Here is a 17,999-nt window from a genome sequence, read left to right as displayed (position 1 = left end):
CCATCACGCCTGGCTATTTTTTGATATTTTTTAATACAGATGGGTTTTGCCATATTGGCCAGGCTGGCCTTGAACTCCTAACCTCAGGTGATCTGCCTGCCTTGGCCTCCCAAAGGGCTAGGATTACAGGCATAAACCACCATGCCGTGCCCAGCCTCACAGTCTACTTTTAAATGGAAAAACTAAGAAAACTATCCTTTCCTGTCTACATTTTTTCATTACCAACCCTATGCTGAGGGCAGTGAACACAGACCATCATCACTACTGCTCTGATAGGAGTAGCTAGCAGAGAGGTGGCAGCAGATACCAAAACAGAGTGTCCGATAGTCTCATTGAGATGCGCTAACACCTCCACTACACGAGCTAAAATTTAGGCTGGGCATGTGGCTCACTCCTGTAATCCCAGCACTTTGGGAGGCCAACGTGGGTGGATCACCTGAGGTCAGGAGTTTGAGACCAGCCTGGCCAACATGGCGAAACCCCATCTCTACTAAAAATACAAAAATTGGCCAGGTATGGTGGCACACGCCTGTAATCCCAACTACTCGGGAGGCTGAGGCATGAGAATTGCTTGAACTTGGAAGGTGGAAGTTACAGTGAGCTGAGATTGTGCCACTGCACTCTAGCCTGGGAGACAGAGTGAGACTAGCCTGGGAGACAGAGTGAGACTCTGTTTCAAAAAAAAAAAAAAAAAGGAGCTCGGTGCAGTGGTGCGTGCCTGTAATTCCAGCTACTGGAGAGACTGAGGCAGGAGGATCGCTTAAGCCTAGGGGTTAGAGACCACCCTGGGCAACACAGTGAGATGCAGTCTCAATTTAAAAAAAGGAAGGAAGTGGTTCAAGGAGGGACCAATAACTGCAAGACTTAAGAAGTATCTAATAGAAGAGAAGCTTACTGGAAAAAGATTGGAAAGTGAGCAGAGAGATGGGAAGACAATCAAGAGTGAGTAGTGACATGGAAACTAGGTGGAGAAAAAAAAAAGATACATTCTCACTCTCTAGGCGCTCACAATCCACTGAACCAGCTAGAACAGGAGGAAAAGGTGTCTCAAGTTACAAAAAAGCTATGATCTAAGCCAAAGAGTTAGAAGATCTAAAAGTTTCTTTCTAGTTTTTCCACTTTTGCTCAATTCTTTTCCCAAGACCTGAACTCTCTTTCTATAAAACAAGCAACTAAGAAATTAGTTTATTATATATAACAATATAATTATGTATAATATGTATAACATAATTAGCAGAGTTATTCTCTTAGATGAATGGAGTTATGTCTATAGGATTCTTTGAAGTCATAGGAAAACAGGGCATTCTTATTCTCTTTTTCATCACTTTCCATCATCTCTAAAATTAACAGCTTTCAACACTTGCTAACTTCACTCCAGACTGAAAAACAAAAGTAGATCTTAAATTTCTTGACTCCTAGATATAGCCTCTGAGGGACACATTTCAAATGACTGCTATCATGCAGCTACTCATATCAAATGTGTTCACGTTGTTTTTCTTTTCTTTTTTCTTTTTTTTTTTTTTTTGAGATTGTTGCCCAGGCTGGAGTGCAGTGGCACTATCTCGGCTCACCGCAAGCTCCACCTCCCGGGTTCACGCCATTCTCCTGCCTCAGCCTCCTAAGTAGCTGGGATTACAGGTGCCCACCACCATGCCCGGCTAATTTTTTGTATGTTTAGTAGAGATGGGGTTTTACCGTGTTAGCCAGGATGGTCTCGATCTCCTGACCTCGTGATCCGCCAACCTCAACCTCCCAAAGTGCTGGGATTACAGGCTTGAGCCACCGCGCCCGGCCGTTGTTTTTCATATATGAAAATAGACAACCACATTTTGGCAAATACATTGTTAATGCCTACATTTTAAATGTAAGAAATGCACACTATCCTTTGTTTTTCAACCCTGCAGCTTCTAGAATTTATCTATTTTTAGAAAATATCACTGTGTGTTCAAATGTTTTTCTTGGTACTAATCAAATATTTAGTATATCATTTGCCTGGGTCTATTCAATAATTTAGCAGGTCCACCTAAGGAAATCTGCACATTGACATGAGGCGTGGAGCAAGAAACTGACCACCTTGTGAAAAACATTCTGAGAAGTACTCAGGAACTAGAAAGGACCATATGTGAGTGTAGCTGCCCCACCACCATTTCCCACCTAAGTTTAATATGAGGTAAGTAGGTATTTATAAAACACTTGCTATCACAACGCACTGGCCACTTATTTATGTCAGCTTGTGTCGTTTCTGTTATTGAGAAGCGTACTTAGATTTCAAGCGCATTGTATTATTCATAAGTGGTGTTTTTGTAATGGCATCATCACCTACATTTATGACCACTTATTGATGAGAAACTTCTATTAGGCTTTTCTCTTTGCAGAGATGTCACCATCATTCTTTACATTTGAAATAATTCGGGGCCACAATAACCATCATTACACAGTGCTGAAGTTATGAAAACAAATCTTACCAATCTTTATGGATGGTGGAAAATAGCCTTATCTTTGGGAGTTTTAAGGGTTTGGTGACCAATTTAATACATCAGGAGAAATAACTTTGTAGACTAAAAAATGCTCTATAATAGTTGCAGCAGTGACAGGACAGCTAGAGTTGAGTTCTGAGTGTTTTGAAGAGTGTCTGTCCTATAACTGGTACTCATTGAATATTTGTTGAACAAATGGATGATTGAATGAATAGATACACATGTTCTTCTCATATATATATATATTTGTAAACGGAGTCTCCGTCTGTTGCCCAGGCTGGAGTGCAGTGGCACGATCTTGGCTCACTGCAACCTCCACCTCCTGGGTTCAGGCGACTCTCTTGCCTTATCCTCCCAGGTTGCTGGGACTACAGGTGCATGCCACCATGCCCAGCTAATTTTTGTTTTGTTTTGTTTTGTTTTGTTTTGAGATGGAATCTTACTCTGTTGCCCAGGGTGAAGTGCAATGGTGCGATCTTGGCTCACTACAACCTCCACCTCCCAGGTTCAAGAGATCCTCCCACCTCAGCCTCCCAGGTAGCTGGGAGTACAGGTGCATGTCACCATACCCAGCTAATTTTTGTATTTGTAGAAGAGACAGCATTTCACCATGTTGGCCAAGCTGGTCTTGACCTCCTGACCTCAGGTGATTCACCCACCTCGGCCTTCCAAAGTACTGGGATTACAAGCGTGAGCCGCTGCTCCTGGCCACTTCAGGGTTTTTAAAAGTACAAAAACAGAAGCTTTCTTTAGGCTTAGTCCTAGAACTAGTACAGTGTCATTTCTGCCATGTTCTATTGGATAAATGAACCATGAGGTTAGCCCAGATTCTGTGTTAGAAGACCACATAAAGATTTAATACCAGGAGATGTGGCTCATTTTGGGCTGTCTTCAGAGACTGGCTACCACATCTTCTAGAGTGAATGGGTTTGATACACATGGTCTAAGGAGCTAAATTATGTAAAGGTATAGAAAATATATTATTTCTTATTTTTGGTAAAAGTACACAGACATATTACCGTGCAAACAGTTACTTACAAGAGATCAAGAAACAAGATCCGAAAATAGTTGGAGGGTTGTCCCTTTCAATTAAAGGAGATTTTAAAAAATAACCTGGATTGGTTTTTCTATGTTTAACCCGTGTTAGACTATGATCCTATAAAATTCTGAGGTACCTGGACCTCTTGAAAAACTACTCATCCCAGTTGGGGCAAGGTTAGCTCTGCTGGTCAGGGATGGGCCATTTCTGCTGTCAGTCATTCTGGGATAGGCTAGGTCCTGAAATGTGAAATGAAGCTGTTGGAAGGAGGCCTTATACTGGCATGAGTCGGCAAATCCTTCCTCTCCTTGGGCCTGGACCCTTAGAAGAGGAGACGTACCCAAAGACTCACCCATGAGGTCAGGGAAGAAGTGATGTTCAGTGCCTTTACTACATGCTTGCAGGCTGAGGTTTAAGCAAAACTGTGTTCCCCAAGGGATTGCTGTGGGAAGTCCTAGACCTGTGAAGTTTCTAGGCCTGTGTTACAATTCCCTTATGTTAACTAGAAGCTTCTAAAGAATCTCTGTGAAACATCATAGCCTAGTTTTAGTTAGTACTCTGTGGAAATAAGGGCAAGGTCTGTGTCTGGTTGGGGTGAAGCAGTACAGGGGAGAGCAGCAGCCCCCAGAGAGAGGGTATTTTATAATAGAAATCTCCAGGGGAGGCCAGGCATGGTGGCTCATGCCTATAATCCCAGCCCTTTGGGAGGCTGAGGTGGGCGGATCATTTGAGGTCTCTAGTTCAAGACCAGCCTGGCAAACATAGTGAAACCCCTGTGTCTACTAAAAATACAAAAATTAGCCAGGCATGGTGGTGGGTGCCTATAATCCCAGCTACTAGGGAGGCTGAGGCAGGAGAATTGCTTGAACCCAGGAAGTGGAGGTTGCAGCGAGCTGAGATTGCACCACCACACTCCAGCCTGGGTGACAGAGTGAGATTCTGCCTCAAAACAAAAAACAAAACAAAACAAAAAGAAACCTCCAGGGCAGGGCTATGGCAGAGCACATGGTGGTCCAGGGTGGCTTAAGATGGATTGATCATTGCTGACAATGGGATGGATTTCAGATACAAGTTAGCACTTGTATTCCAGGGATTTCCAGTGACAAGGCAAGCTAACTGAGGGCTTAAGCTAATAGAATTAGGCAATGAGAGGGAAATGTAGCGTTATTTGTCATCTTTGGTGGGAAAGGCCTAGGCCTGTGCCTTTGGTTTACAGTATATACAAGATAAACATCCTGCAAAAGAATGATTGCTGTAGGTAAATATTACAGGAATTCTCTCTCTCTCTCTCTCTCTCTCTTTTTTTTAAGAGACTGTGTCTCACTCTGTTGCCCAGGCTGGAGTGCAGTGGCGCCATCATTGCTCACTGCAGCCCTGAGCTCCTGAGATGAAGCAATCCTCCCCACTCAGTCTCCCTAGTAGCTGGGACTACAAGTGCACGCCGCCATACCCAGCTAATTTTTTAAAGTTTTTGTAGAGATGAGGTCTCGCTCTGTTGCCCAGGTTGGTCTTGAACTCCTGGGCTCCAGTGATCCTCCCATCTCGGCCTCTCAAAATGCTGAGATTACAGGCGTAAGCCACTGTGCTCAGCCAGGAATTCTTAAGTCCCTTTACACACACACACACACACACACACACACACACACACACACACACAGAGCCATTGTGTCTTCTGGCTGTAGGCTCTTTTCTCTGCTTCTCTGCTTCCTCCCACATGCCCCCTTGCTTGATCTTTACTGCTTTCGGCAGCCCTTCCAAGTAATTGGGGACCTGGGTTTTATCTATTTCCTACTGTCTGAGTCCATTTGGGCTCCTATAGCAAAAGGCTATAAACTGGGTAGCTTATAAATCACAGAAATTTCTCATAGTTCTGGAGTTAGGAAGTCTGAGATCAAGATGCCATCGGATTTGATGTCTGGCGAGGCCCCACTTTCTGGTTCATAGATGCTGTCTTCTTACCATGTTCTCACATGGTGGTAGGAAGAAATGAGTTCCCGTGGGCCTGCTTTATGAGGGTACTAATCCCATTTACAAGGGCTCTGCCCTCATGATCTAATCACCCCCAAAGGCCCCACTTCCTAATATCATCACCTTGGAGGTTAGGATTTAAATATATTAATTTTGGGGGAATAGACTATCATATCTACTTTCTAGGAAAGAGAATTTTGTCTTTGCATCTCTTTTTGTTTTTTGGCTAATTTCCAGGAAGAGAAGATGATAAATACTACCTTTATCCCATCTTGTTCAAACCAGAAATTCACATTCATGAACTTGGACAGACCTAGATTTGATTTTTTTTTTTTTTTTTTTTTTTTGAGACGGAGTCTCACTCTATTGCCCAGATGAGTGCAGTGGTGCGATCTCGGCTCACTGCAACCTCCGCCTCTTGGGTTCAAGCAATTTTCCTGCCTCAGCCTCCCGAGTAACTGGGACTACAGGCGTGCACCACCGTGCCTGGCTAATATTTGTATTTTTAGTAGAGACAGGGTTTCAACATGTTGGCCAGGCTGATCTCGAATTCTTGAACTCAGGTGATCCACCCACCTCGGCCTCCCAAAGAGCTGGGATTACAGGCGTGAGCCACTGTGCCCAGCCTGGATTTGAATCTTGACTCCACTACTTGTTGACGTGTGTAAACTTGGGCAAATTATTTCAACTTTCTGCTCCTCTATTTCCTTATCTCTAAGTGGGACCTTAAAAGGATTAAGAGATATTTTTAAAAGTTTTTTATTTTAATTTATTAAAAAAAAAAGATACAGGGTCTATGTTGGCCAGGTTGGTCTTCAACTCTTGGCCTCAAGCAATCTCACCTTGGCCTCCCAAAGTGTTAGGATTACAGGCATGAGCCACTGCACCCAGCCTTTTTTTTTTTTTTTTTTTTTTTTTTTGAGACGGGATATCACTTTGTTGCCCAGGTTGGAGTGCAGTGGCATGATCTTGGCTCACTACAGCATCAACCTCCTGGACTCAAGAGATCCTCCTACCTCAGCCCATCAAGTAGCTGGGACTAGAGGTGTGTGCCACCATGCCTGCCTATTTCTTTTGTAGAGACAGGGTTTCACTATGTTGCCCAGGCTGGTCTCGAATTCCTGGACCCAAGAGATCCACCCACCTCAGCCTCTCAAAATGCTGGGATTACAGGCGTGAGCTACCATGCTTGGCCTTCAGAGTTTAATGAGGTGATACTTACAAAGCTCTCAGCACATCGGCACCTAGTAGGTGCTCGATGAAGAGTAGTTGTGACTATTAGTGTCATGGCCACAAACTACTGACCAGCACGCTCTATTTAACTCCTAGTCTGCTGTTACTTTCGGGAAAATATCCTCCTAAATTAACATAATTATGTTGAAGAGATCAGAGTTTCCAAAAACGTGTTCAGGAAGACAACATTCAAGAGATAGTTCCTAGATTTGATTGAAAAACTAAGGCAGGGCATGGTGGCTCACACTTGTAATCCCAGCACTTTGGGAGGCCAAGGCAGGTGGATCACTTGAGGTCAGGAGTTGGTGACCAGCCTGGCCAACATGGTGAACTCCCCCGAGTACGAAAAATACAAAAAAAATGCCGGACATGGTGGCACACGCCTGTAATCCCAGCTAGTTGGGAGGCTGAGGCAAGAGAATAGCTTGAACCCAGGAGGCAGAGGTTGCAACGAGCTGAGATCGCGCCATCACATGCAAGCCTGGGCCACAGAGTGAGACTCTGTCTCAAAACAAAACAAAACAACAAAGGCAGGGGAATGGATTTAAACCTAGGAAACATCATGAATCACAATCTACCCTTTTCAAGATTCATAAGGCACATACTTGCATGGTGGTGTTGCAACAGGTTCTGTCGTGGAGTAATGTAATGTGCATTATCACAGAGCACAGAGAATATTCTGACGCATTTACAGGGGATAGCCCCACCCACACAGGCAGGCCAATGTTTCAAACGAGGATGAAAGAATTAACAACTCTCCTCCCACAGAGAGAAACTGCAGAACTTTAGCCATTCAGAGTCTGGGAGTTCCTTCTGGTATAACAAAGGAAGTCGCTATTCAGGAATACTCTCTTTGTTGTTCTGGGAAGCACTGCTCTTACCCCACATGCTGGAAACTGTCCTCGGTGCCTCCATGTACACTAACACATTGAATCCACAACGGTTTGAAGAAATTACTCCCTTTTACAGAGAAGGAAAAAATTTTTTACAAAGAATGAGGGACGTATTCCCCACCTGTGGAAGGGAAGGAAAGGAAGCAGGACTGGACAAACAGAGAAGATGAGTTATGGTGCAGACCCAACAGAAGGCTTCGGTCAACCCCATGGGGAGATCTGGAACAGAAGTCCTGCAAAGTTGCTCTAAGTAGGAGTGAGGGGGTCGGGCCTTTATACTTTGTGTTGATTAGTCACTGAATGTGGTCCATCCCTGGCAACAGGTTTCACTTTGGGCAAGGCAGTTTTTTATAATCAGAGGCAATCCCCAAAGAGAGCTGACCTATGAGAGCTGTCTTCTGGTCACACTTCTAGCAGCTGGGAGGCTAAGTCCTTCATTCCAGGGGGCACTGAGGTGCACATTGCAGCTCCCACACCACAAGATGCATTTCCAAACTAGAAGTTTTATGCATTGACTGTGGACAAGTGACCCACTCCAGGAATTGAGCTGTCTCCTTGTAGGTTAAGCCCGAGTTTTCCTAAGGAGGAACAGAAATTTTAGAGTTTTTGATAGGGAGTTTTTGTTGTGTTTTGTTTTTGTTTTAAGAGATGTGGTCTTGCTGTTACCCAGGATGGAGTGCAGTGATGTCATCATAGCTCAGTGCAGCCTCAAACTCCTGGGCTCAAGGGATCCTCCCTCCTCAGCCGCCTGAGTAGCTGGGACTACAGGTGGTGCGCCACCAAGCCTGGCTAATTTTTAAATTGTGTTTTCTTTTGTAGAGACAGGGGTCTCACTTTGTTGCCCAGGCCAGTCCCAAACTCCTGGCTTCAAGCGATCCTTCCACCTCAGCCTCCCAAAGTGCTGAGGTTACAGATGTGACCCTCTGGCCTGGTAGAGAGTTTTGAGGAAGGTGCATTCTTGTCAATACTTGTTATTGTCCATCTTTTAGATAATGGTCAGCTTAATGGATGTGAAGTATCTTATTGTGGTTTCCATTACATTGTCCATTTCCCTAATGACTAATGAAGCTGGGGGCATCTTTTCATCTGCTTCCTGGCCACTTGTGAGCCTGTTGAACGGAAGTATCTGTTCGACTCATTTGCCCATCTTTTGATTGGGTTGTCTTTTTGTTGCTGTATTATAAGAAATTTTTATATATTCTAGATACAAGTCCCTTATCGGAGATACAATTTGTAAATATTATCTCTCATTCTGTGGGTTTTCTTTTCACTTTTTTGATAGTATCCTTTGACTCGCAAAAGTTTTACATTTTGATGAGTCTAATTTATCTATTTTTTTTCTTTTGTTAGTTGTGTTTTTGATGTTATAGCTAAGAAATCATTGCCAAATCCAAGGTCATGAAGATGTACACCTGCTTTCTTTTTTAGCGTTTTATAGTTTTAGCTCTTCTATTTAGGTCTTTGATCAATTTTGTGTTAATATTTTTATATGGTGTGATGTTGGGGTCCAACTTAATTCTTTTGCATGTGAATATCCATTTGTCATGGCACCATCTGTTGAAATGACTATTCTTTACCCATTGAATTGTCTTAGCACTTGTTGAAAACCAGCTGACCATAAACATAAGGTTTTATTTCTGGACTCTCAATTCAATTTCATTGATTTATATGTCTGTCTTTATGCCAGTATTGCATTGTCTAGATTACTATAATTTTTCAGTAAGTTTTAAAATCAGAAAATATGAATCTTTCAACTTTGCTCTTTTTTTCAAGGGTGTTTTGGCTATTCTTGAATTTCCATATAAGTTTTAGGATCAGCTTGTCAATTTCTGCATATGGGAGCTGGGATTCTGATTGCGAAGCATTGAATCTGTAGGTCAATTTGGGGATTATTGTCATCTTAACTATATATATATATATATATATATATATATTTTTTTTTTTTTTTTTTTTTTTTTTTTTTTGAGAGGGAGTCTCACTCTGTCACCCAGGCTAGAGTGCAGTGGCGCGATCTCAGCTCACTGCAACCTCTGCCTCCCAGGCTCAAGCAATCCTTCTGCCTCAGCCTCCTTGGTAGCTGGAACCACAGATGTATGCCACCATGCTCAGCTAAGTTTTGTATTTTTGGTAGGGGTGGGGTTTTGCTATGTTGCCCAGGTTGGGTTTGAACTCCTGAGCTCAAGTGATCCATCCGCCTTGGCTTCCCAAAGTGCTGGGATTATAGGCGTGTGCCACAGTGCCTGGCCCATCTTAACAATATTAAGTGTTCTGATCCATAACCATAAATGTCTTTCTATTTATTGAGGTCTTCTTTAATTTTTTTCAAGAGCATTTTGCAGTTGTTAGTGCACAAATCTTGCACTTCCTTTGTTAGATTTATTCCTAGGTAGTTTATCCTGTTTGGTGCTAATGTAAATTGAATTGTTTTCTTAATTTCATTTGTGGATTGTTTATGCTAGTGTACAAAAATACAACTGATTTTTGTATACTAATCTTGTATCCTCCAACCTTGTTGAACTTATTAGTGTTTTTGTGTGTGTTGTGTATTTGTTTTTATTAGAATTTTTTATGTATGAGAGACCATGTCATGTCATCTTTATGGTCTTTTTTTGAGACAGAATCTTGCTTTGTTGCTCAGGCTGCAGTGCAGTGGCGCAATCTTGGCTCACTGCAACTTCTGCTCCCTGAGTTCAAGCGATTCTCCTGCCTCAGCCTCCTGAGTAAATGGGATTATAGATGTCCACCACCTGCCCAGCTAATTTTTGTATTTTTAGTGGAGCTAGGGTTTCACCATGTTGGCCAGGCTGGTCTCGAACTCCTGACCTCAAGCTGGGATTACAGGCATGACCCACCACTCCCAGCCCATGTCATCTTTGAATAGAGATAGTTTTACTTCTTTTTTTCCAATTAGGGTGACTTCTATTTCTTTTTGTTAACAAATTACCTGGGCTAGACCCTCTAGTATGATATTGAATAGAGGTAGTGAGAGTGGATTCTTGCCTTGTTCCTGATCTTAGGGGGAAAAGCATTCAGTCTTTCACCATTATGTATGATGTTAGCTGTAGGTTTTTTGTAGATACGCTTCATTTATCTTGCTTTTGGCTGAAACATACAGAAAACCCTAACTTAAATAGACTAAAACCATGAGAGATTTCACTGTCTCACTGTAAGTCCGAGTAAGGATGGGCTCCAGTAACTGCGTGAATCAGCTTTTCAAGATGCCATTAAGATCTCAGGCTTCTTCCACCCCTTCACTGAGGTGTCCTTAGCTTCATCCTAAGGTTGGTTTTCCTTAGACTATAAGATATCTGCCAAAATCATCAGAGACTATAATGCTTCCTTACTGAGGTTTACCTGGAGAAACAGAGGGATGTAAGAGTGAGGCAGGGAGAAAGGGAGGGAAAATGTCCTCTCAACCACAGATTCTTTATCTTCTGCTCAGTCTGTGTGGGCCAAATGCCCAGTCAGTTTACACAGTTGTCCCTGGGTCAATAACAATAATCAGGGAAGCAAGATGTCTCCTATTCTTCTAATCATCACTCCATTCAGTATAATAAAGAACAGGTGGCCAGGCGCAGTGACTCATGCCTGAAATCCCAGCACTTTAGGAGGCTAAGGCAGGCGGATCACTTGAGGTCAGGAGTTTGAGACCAGCCTGTCCAACATGGCAAAACCCCATCTCCACTAAAAATACAAAAACATTACCCAGGCTTTGTGGTGCAAGCCCGTAGTCCCAGCTACACAGGAGGCCGAGGCAGGAGAATCACTTGAACCTGGGAGGTGAAGGTTGCAGTGAGCTGAGGTCGCGCCACAGCACTCCAGCTTGGGGGACAGAGTGAGACTCTGCCTCAGAAAAAAAGAACAGTAAATACAGCAGGGGACTTTTATCTTTTAGGGGGGTTGGGAGAGGACTGCAAATATAACTTTTTCTCCTATTAAAATTTTATCAAATGTTGTGATGATGGAATAGTTTTGTATCTTGAGTGTGGTGGTGGCTACATGAATATGCGCATGTGATAAAATTGCATAGAACCATAAACACACACACACAAAAGAGTGAAAGTGTAATTGATGAAATCTGAGTAAGGTCCATGGCTGTACCAATGTCAGTTTCATGGTTTTGATATTGTACTATAGTTACGAAAGATGCTACTATTAGGGGAGGAGAAGTGAGCATAGGACTTCCCTGTATGTTTATTTTGCAACTTCCTGTGGCTCTATAATTATTATTTTTTTCATTCTATCAAGTAGATTACACACTGGAGTTTCAGGCAGTGATCAGCAATGTGTAAGGGAGCTCCGTGGTAGAGTTAGGAGTAGAAGCAGACACTTTTTAATTCACAGTATCACTATCAGGTAGCTTGTCTCACCATTCTAAAAAAGAAACTGGGGTATAATCTACATACAGCAGAGTGCAAAAATCTGGTGTGAAGCTTGGCAATTTTACACACATGCATGCAAGCACACACACACTCCCCATCTCTCTCTTTACCACCTGAAGGCGCCCATTATTTTGACTATCACATAGATTAATTTTATTGAATGGCTCTTATTTATTTACTATTTTTTTGAGACGGAGTCTTGCTCTTGTCACCCAGGCTGGAGTGCAGTGATGTGATGTCGGCTCACTGCAACCTCCACCTCCTGGGTTCAAGCGATTCTCCTGCCTCAGCCTCCTGAGTGGCTGGGATTACAGGCACCCGCCACCATGTCTGGCTAATTTTTGTTGTATTTTTAGTAGAGACAGGGTTTCACCATGCTGGCCAGGCTGGTCTCAAACTTATGACCTCAGGTGATCCACCCGCCTTGGCCTCCCAAAGTGCTGGGATTACAGGCATGAGCTATTGCATCCGGCCCGTTTTTGTTTATATTTATTGGTACCTTCAGTGCTAGGCTGGAAAAGGAAAAGAAAATAAATCTATTGATATTGCTGCTTGTGAGAACTCTGGTTAAGAGAGAGGAAGGAAGGAAGAAAGGAGGAGAGGGACGGAGGAAGGGTAGAAACAACCTAGGAAGTGGCACTTTTCTAAAAGGTTAGGAGCCCCTTGCTTCCTGCTACAAAGACCAGCCTTCCATCAGGTTGTGCTGATGGGGAAGAAGCAGCTCTGAGGCCCAGGCCCCACACTCACGGCTTTCACATGCAATCCTTGATTCCACTGTTTTTCAACGCTGGCCTGTGCTCACAATCCCTGTGCCACATCGAACTTCTGGCTCCACTTATTATTATTACTATTTTTTAATGTAGCAGTACAAAAAGCTCATCGTATAGCTTCCTCAACCAGAAAAATGCGGTCATTAGAGGAGTCGCAGACTCTGGGGAGCCATATGGTATGAGACACAAACTTAAAGGTGTGCACAGCAAAGCCTCTTGGTTTCTTGGCTTCACCTGTCATCCTCTCAGCCGCAGAGGCACAGAGCATCTTGTCTGGGGCCGGAAATCCCTGCTCTTTTCGATGTTTTGGAACACGTCAGAAGGCTTAGTGGTGATACAATTACTCAGTTGTATTTATTTCTGCTGTCTAGGGGCTTTTCCCTCTCAGTGGCATGTGATTGGATGTTCTCAGGAAGGAGATCAAGCGTCTCATTCTTGAATAAATATTTTAAATCCAAAGAGGTAGAGATGATACTAATGGGAATTATCCATTCTTTAAACTTCCTGCAGCTCATTCACAGGTGCGCTTGACTGTGCACAGCATCTAAAGCCAGAAAAGCAGGGTAGGCTGCGTTATTCTCCGAGTGGAAAGGTAACTGTGAGAGCCAAGGGGCCTGATGCCTGGACTGCCCCTGCCTTTCCTTGGTGATAGGTACTCACGACTTGTGTTAGAGTCTTCCGCAAGAGACAGACCCTACACCTACAGAGGGCAGCGGAGGAGGGATGACTAAAAGGCTATTTATAAAGGGGTTGAGGGAAACCCATAAGGGATACTGAGGCATGCCAGTGCTAGAATATCATCTCTAGGTCAAAAGGGATTGAGGGTGGTTACAAAGCTCAGAGAGAAGAGCTGAGAAAAGAAACTGACCAGTTAGGTAAACAGCCGACCTGAAGCCCAGCTGGAAAGGAGCCAGGGACTCAATACTGTGACCTCTCTCTTCTCCCAACCTCTGATCTACTGCTGTTACCTCCCATTTTCCTAACCCAATTCGAACACAGGGCCCCAGGGATCGCTGTTGATAGAGTTCATGAAGATCAACTCACTAAAGCACAGAGCAGGGAGCAAAGTGGATCTGGTGGGACAGAACGAAAAGTACTCACACTACCCTTTCCTCATCACAGCCTAGTTGGTCCTTCAGGAAAGCAGCGCCTGCCCAGGTGTAACAACCCAGTGGGTTCTTCCCGCCTGCTGCGCAGACAAAAACCAATTCACGAGATGACAGCATTGCAATAAAGAAAGAGTTTAATAGACACAAGGCTGGCCATGTCACGTGGCAGACAGAGTTATTACTCAAATCAAAGAGATTCAAAGGCTAGGGTTTCTCAAAGATAGTTTAGGGGAAGCGGTAGCTAGGCAATTGTGCTTGCTGCTGATTGGTTGGGGGCGCAATCACAGGGGTGTGGCAAATGGTCTTCATCCTCGCTGAGCCCCTTCTGGCTGGGGCCACAGGAACTGTGGCATGCAAAAAACCTGAAAAGATATCTCCAAAGGCCAATCGTAGGTTATACAATAGTGATGTTATCTGGAGGAGTAATTGGGGAAGTTGGATATCTTGTGATCCCCAGAATAATGGCTGGCAATCATTTATGTCTACACTTTAGCAGAATTCAGGCTTCTCTATCATCCTAGTCTTGTGTCTGTCATTAGCTTTACAAAGGCGGTTGAATTTTTGGGAAGGTACTATCAGTTAAACTAGAAACTAGGTGTCTCCCAAAGTTAGCTTGGCCTAAGCCTAGGAATAATTAAGGGCAGCTTGAAGCCCAAAGGCAAGACGGAGGTTGGCCAGATCAGCTCTCCTTCACTGCCATAATTGTCTCACTGTTAAAATTTTTGCAAAGGCAGTTCTACGGGCAGGAGGACTTCCTTCCCACCAGGCATAAAGAAACAAAAGAAAAAAGTAAATGTGTCAGCAGTACTCCTTGAGAACGTCAGTCCAGGCTCCCACATATGGTCACAGTAGATTTAAACTCCCATTTTCCTTTCCACTAGTGGACCTACTGGATCCTCCACTGCTTCTTCACACAGTGGTCCTACATTCTGGTTTGATGAAAACAGATCTAGGCCAGATGTAGTGGTTCATGCCTGTAATCCTAGTGTTACTGGAAAGGGGTCCTGATCCAGACCCCAAGAGAAGGTTCTTGGATCTCTTGCAAGAAAGAATTCGAGGCAAATCCATAGAGTAATATGAAAGCAAGTTTGTTAAGAAAGTAAGGGAATAGGCCGGGCGCAGTGCCTTACGCCTGTAATCCCAGCACTTTGGGAGGCTGAGGCAGGCGGATCCGAGGTCAGGAGATCCAGACCATCCTGGCTAACACAGTGAAACCCCATCTCTACTAAAAAATACAAAAAATTAGCTAGGCATGGTGGCGGGCGCCTGTAGTCCCAGCTACTCGGGAGGCTGAGGCAGGAGAATGGTGTGAACCCGGGAGGCGGAGCTTGCAGTGAGCCAAGATCGGGTCACTGCACTCTAACCTGGGTGACAGAGTGAGACTCTGTCTCAAAAAAAAAAAAAAAAAAAAAACAGAAGAAAGTAAAGGAATAAAGAATGACTACTTCATAGGCAGAGCAGCGCCGTGGGCTGCTCAGCTGCTTACACTTATTGTTACTTCTTGATGATATGCTAAACAAGGGGTAGATTATTCATGAGCTTTCCCCTTAACTGAGGTTTCCTCCCCTTTTTAGACCATATGGGGTACTTGCTGACGTTGCCATGGCATTTGTAAACTGTCAGGGCACTGGTGGGAGAGTCTTTTAGCGTACTAATACATTATAATTAGCAATATAATGAGCAGTGAGGATGACCAGAGGTCACTTTCATCACCATCGTGGATTTGGTGGGTTTTTGCTGGCTTCTTTATCACAAACTGCTTTATCAGCAAGGTCTTTGTGACCTGTATCTTGTACCAATCTCCTATTTCATCCTGTGACTTGAGTGCCTAACCTTCTGGGAATGCAGCCCAGTAGGTCTCAGCCTTATTTTACCTAGTCTCTATTCAAAATGGAGTTGTTCTGGTTCAAATGACTCTGACACTAGCACTATAGGAGGCTGAGGCAGGAGGATCGCTTGAGCTCGGGAGTTCAAGACCAGATTGGGTAACATAGTGAGACCTTGTCAGTACAAAACATAAACAAAATTAGCCGGGAGTGGTGGCACCTGCTTGTAGTCCCAGCTAGTTGGGATGCTGAGATGGAAAAATTGCTTCAGCCCAGCAGGTCAAGGCTGCAGTGAGCCATGATCATGCCACTGCACTCCCACCTGGATGACAGAGTGAGACCCTGTCTCAAAACAAAAAATAAAGTAATTGCAAATATTTGAAGCCTCCAAAAAGAATGGGGCAGGGGTGAATCCTATCTTTACTTAACATCTTGGTTATTTGTTCATGATCAATTTTTTTGCATTAATTTTGATTTGCTAAAATACTGTATTAAAATACCATTTATCTGAATTACCGAGAGTCTAGGCATCCCCTTGCTTACCTCACCCTAGTCCCAGCCCTTCAAGTGCCTCAATTTGTAAGACTTTCTGGTAAGAGCCCTTCAGTGAGCTCACCTGTTGCATTCTGAATAGGGATCCGTTTTTTAATGTTTTCATATACCTTTTCAGGAACACAGCTAGTATATAACAAAAGGAAGGACTCTCCTGTATATTTTTTCTTGGTGTTTTAAAGCCCATGCATATGAACAAATGCCTCCAATGACACAGAATCTCCAACTTCAGTTGCAAATCCTCTCTCACCCAACAGGCACTCTTTATTCTGAAGAGAACTTTCTTTAACCCTGAGTAGGAACTAAAATTCAAGTCATGTAAAAACAACACTTTTCAAAAGTGCCAGTATTTTGCTTTCTTCCTCTCCTCTGGTATTTGTTCAAAGTGCTTTTTTAACAAACTAGTCTGACAGAAACTGCAACTGCAGGAAGCTGGAGCCCAAAGTAAATAACTATGTTTAAAAAAAAAAAAAAAAAAAAAACACCACACTTAGGTTCAGCTCTTAAAGAGCGAAACAGGCTCACAGCAAGTAAAACTCGGTCCTCTGCAGTAAAACCACCTACCTCCCTACCTTATTGCTGAAAGTCAAGCCCCTGCCCTCCTACCCTAGACTTTCCATCCTAAGAGTCCCTCCTACTTCAAAGCCAAACGCCTGGCTCCAGAGATGCCTGGCTTCACTCTGCCTCCTTCCTCCTGGAGGGCGGGCGCAGGGGCTTCACACACAGGTGACAGAGCAGCACAGGACAGAATGACTCAGGTGGCAGACACGCTCCGGTTGCTTCATGAGCAAAGCGTGTGGGGAGGAGCAAACGGCTTCGATCAAGCAGCGGATTAGCAAGGCAGGCTGAGAGGAGAAAAGGGAATCACATAATTTGTATTTGTACTTTCTTTAAAAAAAACAAAAACAAAAAACAAAGAAACAAAGCTCAGGTTCTACTTAGAGATCTCAAGACTTGCCCACAGATACTCAACAGAGTGTTTAACGTCTACACCCCACCCAGGCCAGCCTGTGTCTCTTCTACAGTCCGTTGCTGTCAGGTTGTTTTATATGCTGGTGCCGCCTGCAGGGCATTGGTACAGCGGGGCCTGCTTGACTACATCTTAGTGTGTATTTACTGCACATGCTGCCTGAACTGCCTGCATTCTGGCTCTGGCCTGGTGTATATCCCAGGCCGTTGGTCATTTCCATCCTGCGTCTCCCAGAGCCCGTAAATACCCAGAGGTGGCCTTTAAAACTGGTGCCAGGCTGGGGCTGGAACGTATCATCCAGATCCAGAACCAGCCTGCGGGATCCAGCTGCCTGGGGTTTGAGAGGGAAACCTTGACAGGCACTAAGCTGACTGCTCCCTGTGAGTCAGAGCACACTGCACTGGGAGTTGCATCCCTTGGCATGGGTTGAACAGTCACAACCAGAGGATACAGAGTGTCTTCCTTACCTCCTTCAAGCCAACCATGGACTTTGTGTATTAGTTTTTTCATGTACAAAACGGTCGAATAGTAAGGGTGAAGGGTATTCCTTGTCCCCTCTTGTTAATAATGCAGGATTCTAGCCCTCTCTGCTTCTCATCTTAGATATTTCTGAATGCTCACAGGAGTTTATGTTGCATCCTTATGATTAAGTCAGTTCAATTTCTATGTTATGTCCTGGACTCTGCTGCCAGTGTCTGGCACTGCTATCCTGTGCTGCTAAAGTGCAGGGCAAAGTAGGGAGATGGCACCATGTCTCCGTTTTTATAGGTTTCACTCTGT

The sequence above is a fragment of the Papio anubis genome, chromosome 3 (assembly GCF_008728515.1).
Source record: "Papio anubis isolate 15944 chromosome 3, Panubis1.0, whole genome shotgun sequence".
NCBI classification, from domain to species: Eukaryota; Metazoa; Chordata; class Mammalia; order Primates; family Cercopithecidae; genus Papio; species Papio anubis.
The sequence above is the reverse complement of the archived record's forward strand: the minus strand, read 5'-3'. Positions refer to the sequence as shown.